Below are 18491 nucleotides of genomic sequence, written 5' to 3' on the forward strand. Positions count from 1 at the left end.
ATAAAGCCGTGTATACTAGACCCAGACGCCGTGCCAGTGTCGTTGAAAATTTTGTGTAGAGCCACCTTTTATTGATCCTACCTTCTTATTATTAAAAAATTTGGTGTCTTCTGCAGTTTCTTCGAAATAAATTTCTACTGATATCTTTGGTCAACCTTTAAAATATCCAGATTCGAAGTGAATTTGAACATTTCGAGTAAAATTGCAACCATAGTCTCAAAAGAAAACTTGGCTAAAACTCTACTTTTCATTTAAAGAAATTGCGGATCTTGCTGAAACAGAAATACCTGTTGAAAAACAAATTGACTTGCACCTAACTTTAGCAAATGAAGCATCAAGAGCTAAAAGACCTAAACTGTCTTCAAAAGAAAATCAGTACATTTAATTCTGGAAGGATCAAAAAGAGTGTATCTCAGTGATGGTAGCCCTTGCACGAATGATTCTTGGGCTGCACCCCACGAGCAAATAGCCGAGCGTGTCTTCTCAATGACGGGTCTGGTTGTCATTGCTAAAAGTTCCTCAATTGCTCGAGTAAAAGCCAACCAGCTACAATTTGTCTATGCCAATTACAAGCAGGTAAAAATAGAGTCCAGCTAGAAAAATGATTGGGCCAAAAACAATTCGTTTTGTTCCTTTCTGTGGTTAATACAGACAAAATTGCATTTATATTATAAAACTATATTTATTTCAGCGAAAGAAACAAAAATGTTTTCGGTAGCATGCCAATCAGAAGCCAAGTCCATGTTCCATTGAAACGCGTTTTCATCGCCTTGTTCTGTTGTGTCTTTACATGGGTTATAGAAGATTCAGTGGTCTAGGACTAGGACCAAGTAGGAGGTGCATCAACATGCAGTATTTCTCTTTACTTGAGGTGCAAATATTTAATTTCCTCAGAAAAATAAACTCGGAATACCGGTTTAGGTGACTTGTAAGAAGTTTTAGAACATTAAAGCAGACACATTGAAAAATTTTTTTAACCTGAAATGTTCAATTTTCAGAACGTTTTAGAACTTTTAAGTTTCCGATAAACTATATCCCAAAACAAAAGAGGTGAATAAGGTCTATTGCATGTCGCACATGAACCTCTGAAAATGGGATTCATTGAGCACAACGACAGGTATGATTTAAACACGGACACACAGGGAAGTCGTCACTGCCGTGTATTGAAAGGCAAAATTTAAAGTCTAAAAAAGGCTCCTGATCCTACTGATTGTTGAACGTTGTAGCTTAAGACATGTTTCCCTCGAATCTACATGTGCTATTATGCAGCACGTTCCCTTGAATTTCTTAAGGGCTTTATTGGACACGTTAATTTGCTCAAATTTGAAAGATGCGTTGCTCAATGGGTTTTCAACAGGTTTGAAACTCCTACCTAATAAAAAATAAAAATAATAAAATCAGCGTCAACCGGCAGCACCTGCAATTTATTTTTTACTGGAGCTACTTGCTCCACTTAAAACTGACGAAGCGTTGGCGTTTAGTGTCCGCATTCAGCGTTTTCTAGCACAGATAAAATGTTACATCCAGCTGAAATAATTTTGTGGTACCAACTTCTTTGGCGCTTTTGCTCGGGTTCTTTGGCTTTTAGCACCCTTTAAGGTCAGTATACCTAGCCAAAAGGCACCTAATAAGCTTTGTGTCTGTTTTTATTGAAACCTGGGACAGAAAAATAGTAAATGCGGACCGCTTCTGCCGCGAGTAAATGGGCCGACATACCAAAAGTAGGAAATGAAGATAGGCTGTTCTGTTTTCTGGGTGCTTTATCAAGGAACTAATTTGAAATGGAAACTTTGAGGCTTGTGAAGTAAGACAAAAAGGAGCTTCTGAAAACTCTCAGAAAGGGTGAAATAAAGATAAATTCCTCACAAGCTGAAACCTAGAAGAACGGAAGACTGGGAGACAAGGGGTGCGTTCCAGCTTTGACAAAATGTAACTAAAAGGTACGGAAAAGTTACAAAATGTAACTTTTTTGGTTCCAGCTGACGTTATTTAGTAGCTGGAACGACAGAAAAGTTATTTTTCAGTAACTTTTACTAAAGATAGGTCAAGAGCATCTTCAACGAAATAACTTAATATCATTATCATCATTACAAAAATATAGGCTATATCAGCGTATATGATGGCTAAAACACAATAGTATGATGATTGAGACGATTTGTAAGCTCTAATCAATTTTTCTTTAACGGTAGTAAACTTAAAAAGTCGGAACATGTTTCGCGTGGGACAACAAGTGCAGCTCCAACCCCATTTCCATTTTTAGAAGTATCTGTATATATGTCAATATGCTCAGTAAAACTTACTTTTGTAAGGTACTTGAATGAGTTTGCATGATCCAGCCCTTCCCTGTTTTCAAGGTCTTCAAATAACTCTATACTCTGGTAGTCCCATATGGTGGTAGGTATTAGATGTCCTATATGAAGCAGTTCAGATAATTTGGGATCAATGCCTTTTCTTCTAAGAGCATTAATGCCAGCTGAAGAGCCATTATTTTTATTTGTTGAAAGCCACAGTTTCACAAAGTCTTCTAGGCCACTTTCGGATATTAAGAATGTCACAAGTGGGGCTTCTCAAGCATAGAATGCTATAAAAAGGGCAGAATTCTTAACACCCCCCAGTTTTCTGAGGGCGGTTTTACTGGCTATTTGATAAATTATTGAACCATATTCCAATTTCAGCCTAATGTATTTTGTGTAGAATTCAATTAAGAAGTCACATTTGGGATCCTGACTTCTGGCAGACAGCATATGACTTGTGGCAGAATGAAATATCTGCTTCCATAGCCAATGGCTTATCTGATTGAGTGAACCTTGAAGAATTGATTCTACATCATAAACTGATTTACCAACAGCCCAAAGACAATTATCATCTGCAAAAATACCCCTTCTGATATTTCCAGCTACAATGTGGATGTTAAACTTGCTAATATTGTAATAAACCGGACCCAATACTGACCCTTGAGGTACCCCTCTTTTTCTGTGTATCAGATTTGATGATGCAGCTTTTCTGAAAATGATCTTCATATCTATATCCTGAAGGAAAGACAAGGAAAAGGCCAATAATCTGCCTCTTATCTTTGCTTCATGGACTCCATCCAAGATTTGATGATGGACCATGGTCTCAAACGCCACCTTTACATCCAGAAACACACCAACAAGGACTGTTTTGTTTTTAAGGGTATATAAGATGTTATTCAAGAACATAAACATGATATCATCTGTGTTTCTGCCTTTTCTGAATCTGTACTGTATATCTTGCAGCTCATTATTTATTTCAATCATTGTGGTCAATCTTTGCTTGACAAGTCATTCATATACTCTCCTAGCAACATGTAGTAAAGTGATAGTTCCAAAGTTTTCAATCTTACTTTTATCTTTACCTTGTTTTGGTATGAGCTTTACTGTACTGTCTCTCCATGATTTTGGGAACAAGCCATGATCCCGTGTTTCATTTATGATGTCTAGTAGAATTTGCACCCAGTCTATTGGCAGGTTTTGAATAGAATGAGGGTATATGCCATCATCTCCAGGCAAAGTTTTTGGGAGTGACTTAATTGCAGTAGTCAATTAATGGAGAGAAAAGGGGCCATTATATGGTGTGTTGTTGTCTATCTGAGACATGTGCTTCACCTTGGATTTTTGAGCAATGGCTTCTTCAACAAAGGGGTCCTCAACACTAACAATGCTTGCAAGATGCTCTGCAGCAGCATTTGCTTTCTCAATATCTGATATTAAAAGCCTATTCTTATAAACTGAAGGTGGATTTATGGTGTCCTGACTGTCTCTGGATATCAATCTCTTGATGGTGGTGTATGTTTTAGTCACTGGTGTATGAAAATCCAGAGCATCTAAGAATTTAATTCATGAATATTTTTTTGCTCTAACTATTGTCTTTTTGAGTCTTGCATTATTTCTTTGCATTTCTACATGCAGCTCATAGGTTCTATATTGCTTGTAAAGCCTTTTGGCTGTAGCTAAGTTATACTTGGCAATGGAGCATTCTTTATTCCACCAGATTGTGGCGTTATGATGTTTCCCATCTCTTCTGATGTGAGTAGCTTCCTTTCCAGCTTTTATTAATAAATTTTGAAATATTGCAATTTCTTTCATTGATGCTAGTAGTTTGCTCTAGTTGGACATTCACACTAGATCTATTAAGTACATTTCTAAATACATTCCAATCCATACATTTAATTGAGACATTGATAATCTATTGCTGTCATTATTTCTATCAGGATTTGGCACATGATCATTTTTATTTAACTCTAGCAGGATAGAGTTATGGTCACTATATTATGAGCTGTCTTCACAGCAGGATATGTTGGATCTATTCAAAACTGCAGGGGAAGAAAACATCAAATCAATTGTGGTATATGAGCCTGTGTTACTGTTTAGTTGGGTAGGTAAATTCTTTGGGGTTAAGAGACAAATATTATCACTGTTCATTAAAAGTTCTTCTATATGATTTCCACTTCTTTTTGTAGTTCCACAATTACGTTATCCATTAGAATGTGAATTAAAATCACCAACAATGATAAACATGTAGAATAGGATAGAATATAATAGTACTTTATTAACAAGCAAACTCTCACAACATAAAAAACTGCCTAACTTGTTGCTTTCTGTCAGCTAGCCTGCATTGTACATAAAAAAAAAACATAAGCTCATAAGTACAATATAAAAACATAGCCTACAGCAATGAGCCCAACTGGTTTGTCAAGTACAATGAGTACAATGAATAGAATGAGTACATAAGTAAAAAGTAAGTCTCTTGGGGGGATATTTGTTACTATTGTAGACAAAACATCACTAATTTGGGGAGAATCACCTTGAGGGTTATACACATTAAAAATACTAACAGTAATATTTTTACTTAAAAATACTCAGCAGCCCTGAACTTCAATTTTTTTCAAATTTATCTAGGTATTGGGTTCTAATTGAAACAAAACGGATGTTTTTTTTTATTCCAGCTAAGATTCCCCCTTTATCTGCATTGATGCTATCCTTCCTTAAAATATTAAATTCTTTAAAAGTTGGACTAATATGGGGTTTAAGATGTGTTTCTTGTATACAGAAGATGTTTACATTATTCATAAGGTAATAGTTTACTAGCATATCTTTATTTGTTTTAACTATGGATCTTGCATTCCAGGATAATAATTTTAGGGAACTGGTAATTTTCTTGTACATTCTAAATTGATTTGGGCAACATCTACTTCACCAACATTTAGGTTTATCAAAAATGAGCAAACCTTTTGGATTTTTTTAGATGGACTAAAATTATCAAATTTTACAAAGTCTTCAGAAAATACCACTGAAATGGTCATTTTAGTCATAATTTTTCTTTTTGTTTCTTTAATAATTGTATCAAAAGTATGGTTCAATGTTGAGTGGGTTGAGGTGTTTTTTTCTGATTGACTTCTTTGTGTACAGCTTGTGCACAGCAGAGGCTCTTTTATACCCTACTTGATATATTTCAGCAAAATTTAGTATTGGCTGATTTTTCTGTCTTTCAGGGCAGGTTAAAGAAGTTGATGATTGATTTCCCTCACATTTAATACACCTATATATAGAAGCCCTGCTCTGGGGATCCTCGACTTTCAATGGGCAATCCTTGGATGCATGTTTGCTAGAGCACTGCAGGCCTGTAGAGTGTTCTGCTTTAGAGTTCTTAGCAATGTACTGTACTCAACTTTCAATGGGCAATCCTTGGATGCATGTTTGCTAGAACACTGCAGACATGTAGCTTGTTCTGCTTTACAGTTCTTAGCAATGTGGCCATATTTTTGACATTTAAAACACTGTAAAACTTTTCTGTTATATTCGTCAACTTCTCTTTCTCTTCCAAGGCATGTAACTTCTGGGGCTAGAGTGTTGCCACAAAATGTGATTATTATTGACAGACTATCCTCTAAGATTTTGCGTTCTCTATTAAAATGTTTCATTCTCTTTGCAGATTTTACAGTCACTATAGAGTAAACACTTTTAATGATTTCCTCTTCAGATAAGTATTTTGGTATGCCTTTGATGACATTTCGAGAAATTTTTCCCTGTAGTTCAATTGATACATTCTGGTCACAAATTGAGCTTAATGATAATAGTTTCTCTGCTGTATTGCTGGAATCTATATGTATGACCATTTTTGGAATTTTACAGAATATTTTAAATGCAAACTTTTTATGACTAACCACGCTAGTTAGGAATTTAAAATTGGGCGTTTTTCTGATAGACTTCTTTGCGTACACATTGTGCATAAGTCTTGTGTACAGAAGATACTCTTTTATACCCTACTTGATATTTTACAGCAAAATTTAGTATTGGCTGATTTTTCTGTCTTTCATGGCAGGTTAAAGAAGTTGATGAATGATTTCCCTCACAATTAATACACCTATATTTAGAAGCCCTGCTCTGGGGATCCTCGTCTTTCAATGGGCAATCCTTGGATGCATGTTTGCTAGAGCACTGCAGGCATGTAGAGTGTTCTGCTTTACAGTTCTTAGCAATGTGCTGTCCTCAACTTTCAATGGGCAATCCTTGGATGCATGTTTGCTAGAGCACTGCAGGCATGTAGAGTGTTCTGCTTTACAGTTCTTAGCAATTTGGCCATGTTTTTGACATTTAAAACACTATAAAACTTTTCTGTTATATTCGTTAACTTCTCTTTCTCTTCCAAGGCATGTAACTTTTGGGGCTAGAGTGTTGCCGCAAAATGTGATTAGTATTGACAAACTATCTTCTAAGATTTTGCATTCTCTATTAAAACGTTTCATTCTCTTTGCAGATTTTACAGTCACTATAGAGTAAACACTTAATGATTTCCTCTTCAGATAAGTATTTTGGTATGCCTTTAATGACATTTCGAGAAATTTTTCCCTGTAGTTCAATTGATACATTCTGATCACAAATTGAGCTTAATGATAATAGTTTCTCTTTTGTTTTGCTGGAATCTATATGTATGACCATTTTTGGAATTTTACAGAATATTTTAAATGCAAACTTTTTATGACTAACCACGCTAGTTAGGAATTTAAAATTAGGTGTTTTTCTGATAGACTTCTTTGTGTACATATTTTGCATAAGTCTTGTGTACAGAAGATGCTCTTTTATACCCTACTTGATATTTTACAGCAAAATTTAGTATTGGCTGATTTTTCTGTCTTTTGGGGCAGGTTAAAGAAGTTGATGTATGATTTCCCTCACAAATAATACACCTATATTTAGAAGCCCTGCTCTGGGGATCCTCGTCTTTCAATGGGCAATCCTTGGATGCATGTTTGCTAGAGCACTGCAGGCATGTAGAGTGTTCTGCTTTACAGTTCTTAGCAATTTGGCCATATTTTTGACATTTAAAACACTATAAAACTTTTCTGTTATATTCGTTAACTTCTCTTTCTCTTCCAAGGCATGTAACTTCTGGGGCTAGAGTGTTGCCACAAAATGTGATTTGTATTGACAGACTATCCTCTAAGATTTTGCATTCTCTATTAAAATATTTCATTCTCTTTGCAGATTTTACACTCACTATAGAGTAAACACTTTTAATGATTTCCTCTTCAGATAAGTATTTTGGTATGCCTTTGATGACATTTCGAGAAATTTTTCCCTGTAGTTCAATTGATACATTCTGGTCACAAATTGAGCTTAATGATAATAGTTTCTCTGCTGTATTGCTGGAATCTATATGTATGACCATTTTTGGAATTTTACAGAATATTTTAAATGCAAACTTTTTGTGACTAACCACGCTAGTTAGGAATTTAAAATTAGGTGTTTTTCTGATAGACTTCTTTGTGTACATATTGTGCATAAGTCTTTTGTACAGAAGAGGCTCTTTTATACCCTACTTGATATTTTTCAGCAAAATTTAGTATTGGCTGATTTTTCCGTCTTTCAGGGCAGGTTGAAGAAGTTGATGAATGATTTCCCTCACAATTAATACGCCTATATTTAGAAGCCCTGCTCTGGGGATCCTCGACTTTCAATGGGCAATCCTTGGATGCATGTTTGCTAGAGCACTACAGGCGTGTAGAGTGTTCTGCTTTACAGTTCTTAGCAATTTGTTTTCCTCAACTTTCAATAGGCAATCCTTGGATGCATGTTTGCTAGAGCACTGCAGGCATGTAGAGTGTTCTGCTTTACAGTTCTTATCAATGTGCTGTCCTCAACTTTTAATGGGCAATCCTTGGTTGCATGTTTGCTAGAGCACTGCAGGCATGTAGAGTGTTCTGCTTTACAGTTCTTAGCAATGTGCTGTCCTCAACTTTCAATAGGCAATCCTTGGATGCATGTTTGCTAGAGCACTGCAGGCATGTAGAGTGTTCTGCTTTACAGTTCTTAGCAATGTGCTGTCCTCAACTTTCAATGGGCAATCCTTGGATGCATGTTTGCTAGAGCACTGCAGGCATGTAGAGTGTTCTGCTTTACAGTTCTTAGCAATGTACTGTCCTCAGCTTTCAATGGGCAATCCTTGGATGCATGTTTGCTAGAGCACTGCAGGCATGTAGAGTGTTCTGCTTTACAGTTCTTAGCAATGTGCTGTCCTCAACTTTCAATGGGCAATCCTTGGATGCATGTTTGCTAGAGCACTGCAGGCATGTAGAGTGTTCTGCTTTACAGTTCTTAGCAATATGGCCATATTTTTGACATTTAAAACACTGTAAAACTTTTCTGTTATATTCGTTAACTCCTCTTTCTCTTCCAAGGCGTGTAACTTCTGGGGCTAGAGTGCTGCCACAAAATGTGATTAGTATTGACAAACTATCCTCTAAGATTTTGGATTCTCTCTATTAAAACGTTTCATTCTCTTTTTAGAATTTACAGTCACTATAGAGTAAACACTTTTAATGATTTCCTCTTCAGATAAATGTTTTGGTATGCCTTTGATGACTTTTCGAGAAATCTTTTCCTGTAGTTCAATTGAATGCAAACTTTTTGTGACTAACCACGCTAGTTAGGAATTTAAAACTTGAATCTTCTGGGAATTGCTTTCCATTTTCATTTAGGGACACTTTCAGTGCAATAGGAAAAATCTCATAGTCAGGATTATATCCTTTATGTAGTAACTGGTGAACATTGTTCCTTTTTGATAATTTTGTACCTTAGAGGTATTAGGGGAATGGTTTTGCCTGGGTGAACTACCCTGGTTCATACTGTTTGTGATGATTCCTTCAGCTGCAAAAGGATTGATAGCACTTAAATTTTCATTCCAGGTTTCCATCTGTGGTAGTGGCGGGAAATCTGGGTCATTTGAAGAAGATTCTGGGAATCTGTTATCTATTCTCATAGGGGATAAATCAGGCAAGTGATTCAATGGGGGATAATTAATTGGAGATAGCTGAATTTGGGTTTCAGTCAAGAATGATGGAGCAGTAATGTACACAGGCTGCCCATTTTGAAGAAAGCCATAAATAAGCAGGTTGGAATTAGGGAGGATCATGTTTCTATCAAGTGGTTCTGACTCCATCCAAGATTTTTTTTTTCCAAGCTTCTTCTAAATTCCTCCTGTCCTAAATATTTGTACTCTTAAGCCTTGTCTAAACTTTCCTTAGGCTATTTTTTTTTATTATTATTATTATTACTCAACTGTTGACCTAATTAAGATAAGTTATTTAATGGTTAAGTTTCACATTTTTGACCTAATGCAACTTTGGTAAATTCTAAGGCTAGTAAAATGAAACTTTCAGGGATATATCTATAGATTTTGGAAAGGGGTTAGGTTAGTAAAATGAAACTTTCGGGGATAGGTCTCATAGATAGCAACAAGTAGCTAAACTTGAATTTTACCAAATTCTAGTTTAGCGATTTTTGTTGTATTAGAATGGGGTTAGATTTGGAAAATGAAACTTTCAGGTTTATTATTTAAATTTTTGAAGATTAGACCCTTCAAATTATTAATTTGTTGATTTATCTACATGAGAATATTTTTAGGAAGACCAATTACCCTATCCTATTTTGTATATTTTATCCCTTAATTTGAGTATTGCCATGTCAATCCTGTTTTCTGCTAATTTGAAAATGTTACTTTTCTTATCTAATTTTCACCTATTTTCGCTGCCATATTATTTTTCAATAGCGAAGGGTTGTACCACCCAATTGTTTATTGAAAGGTATGGTGATGTGATGCATATAATTTGGGCAGTACAAGGATTTCCTTTGACGTATGTTTACATGCCTCAGGAAACATGACAACAAAATAAATTAGGACCTATAGAATGTTATTTTTTTCCAAACATCATGGTAACTTTGTGATAATGACCCCCCTCCCTCTCCTGTGTGTCAGTAAAACCATTACCTACTGCTTTACAACTAGAATGTTTACCCCCCAGAGTATAGACCATCTTGCTTTGCATAGAAATAGAGCTTTTCCTGAATAAACCCTACCTTTCTATTACTCAAGGTGTTAATGCTAATAGGAAGTTCTTATTTCAATTTATTTGCTTTTGGTTGTATAACAAGTATTATATACTGTTTTTTTTTATTACAATGTTTGCTCTCCAAAGCAAAAGAAAAATAATGCTTTATGTTATTTCTCGAAGCCTAGTGGAGCACAGAGTGGAGCTAGTGGAGCTTAGGCTATGTCCAAAACTCCTAAAGTCGAAACAATTCATTTGATATTTAAGTAGAGAAAATAAGGTTCTATCCTGTAAGTAGGTTAACTAAACGTGTCACATGGACTTAAAATCATCCATTTATAGAGCAGGGATAAAAGAAAGGAGGTTAAACATTGACAGCTAAATGCCATAGCTGAAACAGGTCAAAAGTGGATAATATTTTCATTTTATTTGTTATTTTTGGTCTGTATTTCTTTAATTTGATGTGTTTTTTAGGCTTTCTATGAATGAAAAGGAAATTGAAGAGGAAATAATTTGTTAAGTGCTTCCCTGGAAGCTTGAATAAAGAACCGACTTTTAAAGGAAATAGAAGCAACAATTTCGCCTCTAATGATTCAATGAAATGTAACATTAAAACCGTTATTCGTGCCTCAACTAGTCATTTACTTTCTTTAGAAAGATGTATAAAAGGCCTTTTCCTTTTTCAAGGATTAAAATGTAAACATTGACATAATTTCACAAAAATAGTTAAATCTGACAAAAAAAGTTGCCTAAGAAAAACAAAATGAAAAGCAGCAGTGCCAGATACACTTGTCCAAGAAATTTTGCTCTATATTTTAATTTTCTTGATAGAAATGAGGGGAAAATTATTGAAAACTTATCATAAAGTTCATTTTCAATTTTATCAGAGAAAGTGCAGGAGCAGAAAAGTAAAAAAAAAAAGTAATGAAAAATGTATGCTTTAAAGACATTTGTACAATCTCATCAAATCCTCACCATGTATTGAGTGTTGATTGTGGGATACCTGGACTGATTGATTGAGAAATAACCCACAATGACAAAGAAATTCAGCAGTATATGGTTTATTCCACCATAGGAATAAAAATAGAGAATGAAGTCAAGTGAAACTCAGGAACAGAGTCCAAAAAAATTATTTTGGCCCATAAACAACTTCAAAATTGGTAATTCATTAGATAATACTTTGCCTCGACCAGTTGAATTTAGTGATAGAAAGTTATAGCCTTATGATACTGTGTAACATTTTTTCACCAACAGCATTAATAATTGCTGATTATTGGGTAAGAGATAAGATAAGATAAGATAAGATTTATTTGCAAAAGAACTATCACAAGCTCTAAAGAGCCGAATTCGCTTTATATGTCACTAAAAGCTAAGAAAAAAAATCAAGATAGTACATTAAGTCAAACACTTAAAATTAAAAGGAATTAAAAAAGTAAAATCATCAAAGATAAACTTAACAATTAAATTACAAAAACATTGCAGTAAAAAGGGGAATTTGGCAATTACATGATCACGAATTATTATTAAGGTGTTTCAGAATAAATGGTATAAAACTTTTGCGAAACCTTTCTGTAACAGCATGAATCGGAGAGTAAGTTGGGATTGCTAAGGAGGCTGACCGGGGGAGTCGGAGTCTAATGGGATTGTGAAAATCAGGGAGTAAGTCCTCAGTGCGGGGATTGGAAATGACTGATTTAGCGAAAAGCAGGCAAATTTTTTCCCTCCTTTCTTTTAAGGTGGTAATGCGCGCAGCTTTAAGGAGGAAGGAGTATGGAATTTTGCCTTCTTTGTAAATGATCCTGAGCGAACGCTTTTGGACCGACTCGATTTTGTCACTAAGTTCATTTGAAAGTTGCGAATGCCAGACCGGACATGCATATTCCAATAACGGTCTGATAAAGGATAAGTAAACACGGAGGGAATGTATCTTAGGACAATTAAATTTGTTTAGTAGCTTAAAAATGGATAGTGAAACATTTGCTTGTTTAACAATGTTGGATACATGTGTTTCCCACTTAAGATCATTAGAAATTGTGACACCAAGAAGCTTAACATGTTTCACTAGCATTTCGCTTGGGATCGGATCGCAAAAAGCAGGAGTAGATTTCAAGAAGTTTATTGTCATTATCTGTGATTTAGTGGGATTTACTGTCATATTTAGATTCTTGGATTCATCCGAACATTGGGTTAGGATTTCAACGGGGTCACTTTTAATATTCCTATGACATACTTCAAGGATCGACAAGTCATCAACATATTTCCATCGTTGGGGGAACTCCTTGCCAATTTCGTTAATCATGACAAGAAATAATAGTGGTCCCAATAAGGTTCCTTGAGGTATTCCACAGTACCTAGGGAGGGGGTTAGAGAAGGTATTTTTGTATTTTACAACTTGTGATCTGTCTGAAAGGAACGATATAACAATATTTACTAAGAGTGGGTCAATTTCAAAGTTATCATGTAGTAAACGAATTAGGATAGTGTGGTCAACTAAGTCAAACGCTTTTTGGAAATCGACTAAAACCAGGTTTAGCCAAACATTTGGTTTCTCTAGTTCACTTAGGATCGTGTGAATCAAGTGTACAAGGTAATGGGTGGTGGAGGTTTTTCTTAAATTACCAAACTGTCGGATGTCAATGCGTGGTATAATTTTAATTTTAAGCCAGTCACAAAGGAACCCTTCGTAAAGCTTAGAAAAAACTGGAGTGAGTGTAATAGGACGTATGTTGGTTATAGTCAGACTGGAAGATTTCTTTGGGATGGGTGTTATAAAACCAAGTTTCCAGCAACTTGGGAATTTACCAGATTTTGTAATTTGGTTAAAAATATCAGATAAAGGTCCAGCAATTGTGTCTGAAAAGGCTTTAATCAAGTCAATTGGGATGTCTAATGGGCAAGTACTTGATTTTTTGAGCTTTTGGATTTTATTTATAATATCAGAGGGAGAAATTTGGGGGAAAGAGGTGGAGGGAGGAAAAGTTTGACCTGAGCCAGTGAAAGGGGGGAGACTTTGAACTATGGACGCAAGATGCAGGTTCAAATCGTTGGCTATCTTGGAAGGGGGCTCAGGGAGATGAAAATTAACTTCAACAGGGTTTTTTCCGCAAATCTCTTTGATTTTCCTGTACCATTGTTTGGGTTTGTTAGAATACAAATCCTTAACCTTACTATTGTAATACCCAGAAGCTGCCTTTCTCAATTTTCTCTTCAGGAACTTTCTTAGATCATTAGCCTGTGAGATATGTCCTTGCTTGAACAAATTGATTTTTTTCCTTATTAGTTTTTTAAAAGTCGCAGTAATGTAAGGTTTATCGGTAGAGCATATTTTAATTTTTTTCTCCGGAAAATGGGCTTCATAATTATTCCTCAATAAACTTTGGAGGGACAAAGCCTTGAAGTCGACATCATTTGTTTGGTACACAGGGGACCAATTACCATTTTGGCTATATTGTATATTGTATATATACCAATTGTATATTGGCCAATTTGTTTGGCCAATATACAAGAAATGAATGCCGATAAACAACTTGAAAATGCTGAGTGTATAAAGAACAGTTCAAGTTATTTGATAAAAGCTATTGTTTGGCATTAACAGGTGCATGCTTCAAATGGACCCCTGCAAATTCAACACCATTCAAATTCTTGTTACCAACAATATCTTTACGCCACCAGTGTTAGCAATTCCTGGTACCTTGGTTGTAAAGGCAGATCTGTTTTGTGAGGAAGAATTAGCAACAGTACTAAAATAATCCTTTTAGTACTGTTGCTCCAGTACTAAAAAATAATAAGGCTCCAGGTGCTGATAGTGTGGTAAATGAGTTTCTTAAATATGGTGGCTCTGAGGTTAGAATTGAGTTACCGAAGATTATGAGTATGATTTTGAAAAAAGGAGAAGTGCCTAACGATTGTAGGGAAACCTTAATTAAACAACTGTATAAGAAAGGTGACAAGAGTGAGTGTTGTAATTATTTTTGATGCATTAGTCTTGATTCTGTAGGTAGCAAATTACTCAGTAATATGATACTTTTTAGGCTGAGAGATGCTGTAGATAAAGTTTTAAGAGAAGAGCAGTGTGGTTTTAAAAAAAAGGTGGAGGATGTGTAGCAAGGGTCTTATCTATGTTTGGTATACCAGACAAATACATTAAATTGATTAGTGCTATGTACGAGAATAACACTGTTGTGGTTAAGATACGAAATAAGGTTAGCTGTTGGTTTTGTATTAAATCAGGAGTTAAGCAGGGTTGTGTTTTATCCCTGTTTATATGAACCGTTTTGATTGACTTTGTCCTAAGGAGCACAGGAAAGGCAATGGGGAGACCACGGAACCAAATGTGGAAGAACACTCTCCTGGACTTTGATTATGCTGATGATTTAAGCATCTTAGATGAAAGTTTGAGCAAAACAAATGAACTTTAGGAGGTTTGGCAAGCTCAGGGTGCTAGAATAGGTTTGAAAATCAATGTTAAGAAGACTAAGTCACTAAGGCTAGCAGTAAGTGAAGATGAAAAGGTGACGGTGAATAGCGAAAAGATCGATCAGGTGAGCAGCTTCACTTACCATGGTAGTATTATTAGTAAAGACAGTGGGAGCAGTGAAGATGTTAAAAGTAGAATTGCCAAGGCTCAGGGTGTTTTTTCACAGTTAAGAAAATGGTTGGAAGAATAGGAAGGTAAGATGTAAACCGAGATTAGAATATTGGAATGTGCAGTGACGACAGTGGTCAAATATGGCTCTGAAGCATGGGCGCTCCAAAAATCGGATAATTAAAATACAAGATGTTTTCTTGAGAAATTGCCTACAGATTGTGCTGGGTACCCAGCTAACTGACTGTAGTTCAAAAAGTTGGCTGTTCAAAAATGTGGTTCAATCCTGCTTTCTATGACTATAATAAAAGAGGTTGAGATGGCTAGGGTACATTCTGCCAATGAAGGATGACAGATTGCCAAAGATTGTCCTTTTCGGCCTACTGTCTAGGACTAGACAGAAAGCAGGTTATCCTCATCTGAGGTGGGAGGATGTCACAAAGAAAGATTTAATGGAAATAAGAACTTTTTTTGAGGATATAAAGAGGGAGGCTTTGAATAGGTTGGGATGGAGAAGGAGCGTGCATAGCTGTCTTAGCCTTAGGTGGCTTGGTGCTGCAGTGAGTTCTTATTAGTAGTAGTAGTAAATCTAGGGCTCTATATCAATTACTAACAAATGTTATGAAAATACTTGAGGTCCCTTCAATTTTCCTAGATTCAAAGCTCAATATATGCCATCGTTTTCCATGAGGCCTACTAAGCTCAATGGAGAAAATTCTGAAATATATTTGATTGACATTGATCTAAAACTCAGCATCTTTCATTAATTTTCATGTGGTTTACTAACTTCCAATAACAATTATTGTAAATCTATTTTGTATTTGCTCAAAACAAAACACACACTCTTGATTGTATATAATTATGGCTTTTTTCTTCTTTTTGTACATGTTCAGTTTGATATCTGCTCAACTTGCAAGCTCATATAGTTCGTTCAGGTTCAGGTTAGTCAAGTTCAGATTAGTTCTTTCTGGTTTTTCATATAGATCTTTCACAAGTTTTTGGAGGTTCATACAGTTCTTTCTTCAAATCCTACTTTCACAGACTTAGTTCGGTTGGGTTGCAAGATGTCACGAGACTCGTGTTTGCAATTGATTAGACTCTTGTCAGCCCAAAAGCTTTCCTTCCAGTGTGCTCGGGGTAGAGCAAGCTAATCAAGGGTAATCAACGGGGTAGAGCGGGGTACTGCTAATCAAGATTCCTTACTATAGCTAAGATAGGTTTTTATATTTGATATTGTCATTGCATATTACCAATTTGATTTACAAAAGCATCTTTTAATAGCCTTTATGGGGGAAGAGAAGAGGCGAGTTTTTCAGTACAATAATAGCAGTCAAAATATAAAACCATCTCTAGAACAAGTTTTTATTGTGGAAAGGGGCTTCTCAAAAAAGTCAAATTGGTTGAACAGCTGTATCAGCTTTTTTAAAAGTATCTATGGGGAAAGGGACGGGGATTTGGTCAAAACCATAAAAACTGCCTTCACGTAAAAACCATGAAAGATTGTTCGAAATCCTAAATCAAAATTTTAGTAGTTGGATACCAAAGTCTGGATTTTGAGTATTTCCGTTTTCTTATGTGTTCATGTCACACAAGAGTGGAAGCCTTTCTTAAAAATGTTCTTATGTGCTAGTAGCTGATTTTTCAAAACAGTAAAATAGTTAAACTGCAATAATAATTGTTCTTGTAAATGACGTTGAAGACGGGGGGGGGGCGTTAAAACAAAAGAAAATAGCTGAACGGTAGTACAAACTTGTTTGAAAGTGTTGTTAAAGGAAGCAGGAGGAGAGTCTGTCAAAACGGCCAAAATAGGTGAGTCAAATTAACATTATGAAAAATTAAAGTAAAAATACTAAATTAGTAGATTTTGGAAATTGAAGACCAAGTCTTTGACTCCTAATCAAAATTTCGATAAACACTAGAATAGGTTTTATTTGTTTTAATATCTCTCCAGAACACTAATTTAATTACCATATCAATTTTTTCTTAAAATATCCATATGGGAGAGCAGGGGGGAGGGGCTAATTTTTCTATCATTAAAAATTATTTTACTTCAGTATCAGCGTTTCGTGTAAGTGTCTTTTTGGGAATTAAAACAGTCCAATTGGGCGACTCATATGATAACTATGAAAATATCGGATCCTCAGGTGGTATACAGGACATCCTAAAAAAAATCCTTTAGACGTAAATAATTTTCGCGCATTACCAATTGGTTTAAGTTTAATGACATATGGTAGAAAATCGAATATAATGGAAAAAATGAAAAGACGCGTGCCCATGGTAGACTAAGCTTGTTGCTGGTAGTTAGTATTCCAACATTATTAAAGCACTTTCTATGTTTGTTTTCATACAAAAAGGAATGAAAATCTAAAAGAAAATATAGAGAAGTATTAAAGTGGACAAAGTGTGTGAAAACTATTACGAACAACTATACAACTCTTCCAAAATTAAATAATTTTTTTTTTCAACTCAAAGTAAGGAGCAGCATTAAAACTTAAAAAGAACAGAAATTATTACGTATATGAGGGGGGTCACCCCCTCCTCAAAACCTCGATCTTCATGCTAAAATTATTCAGCGCTTTTAAAAAAGTTACATATTGTTCTAATTAAATCACCCTTGTGTTTCAGGAGTAGTTTTTAAAGAAGTGGAACAAAATTTCAACTTTAGCGTAGAGAAGGAATTTTTGCGTTCTTCACATAAAAACATAAATGGATAAAGCTAGATGTGCTTAAAAAGCTATAAATCTGGGTCAAACGTATAAGAAACAAATGACAAAAGTAGAAATAGGAAAATTATACGACAATGTTAAATTATCGATTCAGAAAGTGATTTTCTGACTACGCATTCAGAAATGTTTTTCAACCAAAAAGGAATCGAAAATGAAACCAGGAATGTTCCAAAAGGCAAAAGCAACTAATAGAATGTCAACGAAACGACCATTAAACTACCCTTGTGTTTCAGGAGTCAAAAATCAAAAATGAAACTAGGAATATTCCAAAAGGCAAAAGCAACTAATAGAAAATAATTCCTTTTCATGGCAGCACTGCAAAAGAAAATACAGAAATAACCTCCGTATAGATAAAAAACAAAACAAAAAAAAACAACTTTTGTTTTTAATCTACAGGTCAAATCTGACGTTTTTACATTTCTGAGATAGCTGCAAAAAAGTTGTCTGTCCCCTCCCTTCGGAACAGTTTACTAACGATTTTTCATCATCTCCATACTGTGAACACGGCCTAACGACCTTTGTATATGATACTGATGACGTTGACGTTAACTCCCCTCTTGCTGTTCAGCCTAGAGGACGTTCTATGGCAAGTCGATTCTCACTTCTTAATAAATAGTAGGAGGAAATCGTATTTCCTGAAACTTTAATTCAAATGTCCTTTAATCTTGCAATTCTTGTCAGAAACTGTATGACAAGACTAACTATCATACAGTTCTTCTTCACTATCAAATCCTCCTAATAACATATATAGGCTCGACTGCACTTTCTTCTGTCTGAAAAATTCGGTTATTTCACGTCTTTCTTGTTCGCTTTCACGGCAAATTATCATCAA

At 35.3% G+C, this 18491-nt stretch overlaps 1 protein-coding gene across 4 annotated transcripts in view; it reads left to right on the forward strand.

Annotated features, from left to right (window-relative positions):
• The window catches only part of LOC136040874 (hexokinase type 2-like), an 88533-nt gene that overhangs the window by 13432 nt on the left and 56610 nt on the right, over nucleotides 1–18491 (forward strand). For 2 of the 4 annotated variants that reach the window (XM_065725267.1, XM_065725270.1), the window contains exon 2: nucleotides 9206–9293. The exons of 1 other annotated variant lie outside the window; for it this stretch is intronic. The gene's annotated coding sequence lies outside the window, so the exon portion shown is untranslated. Of the gene's footprint in view, nucleotides 1–9103; nucleotides 9294–18491 lie in introns of those variants that run through there. One more of the 4 variants, XM_065725268.1, reaches the window with a different exon arrangement.

This window comes from Artemia franciscana, chromosome 21, assembly GCF_032884065.1.
Source record: "Artemia franciscana chromosome 21, ASM3288406v1, whole genome shotgun sequence".
Classification (NCBI taxonomy): Eukaryota; Metazoa; Arthropoda; class Branchiopoda; order Anostraca; family Artemiidae; genus Artemia; species Artemia franciscana.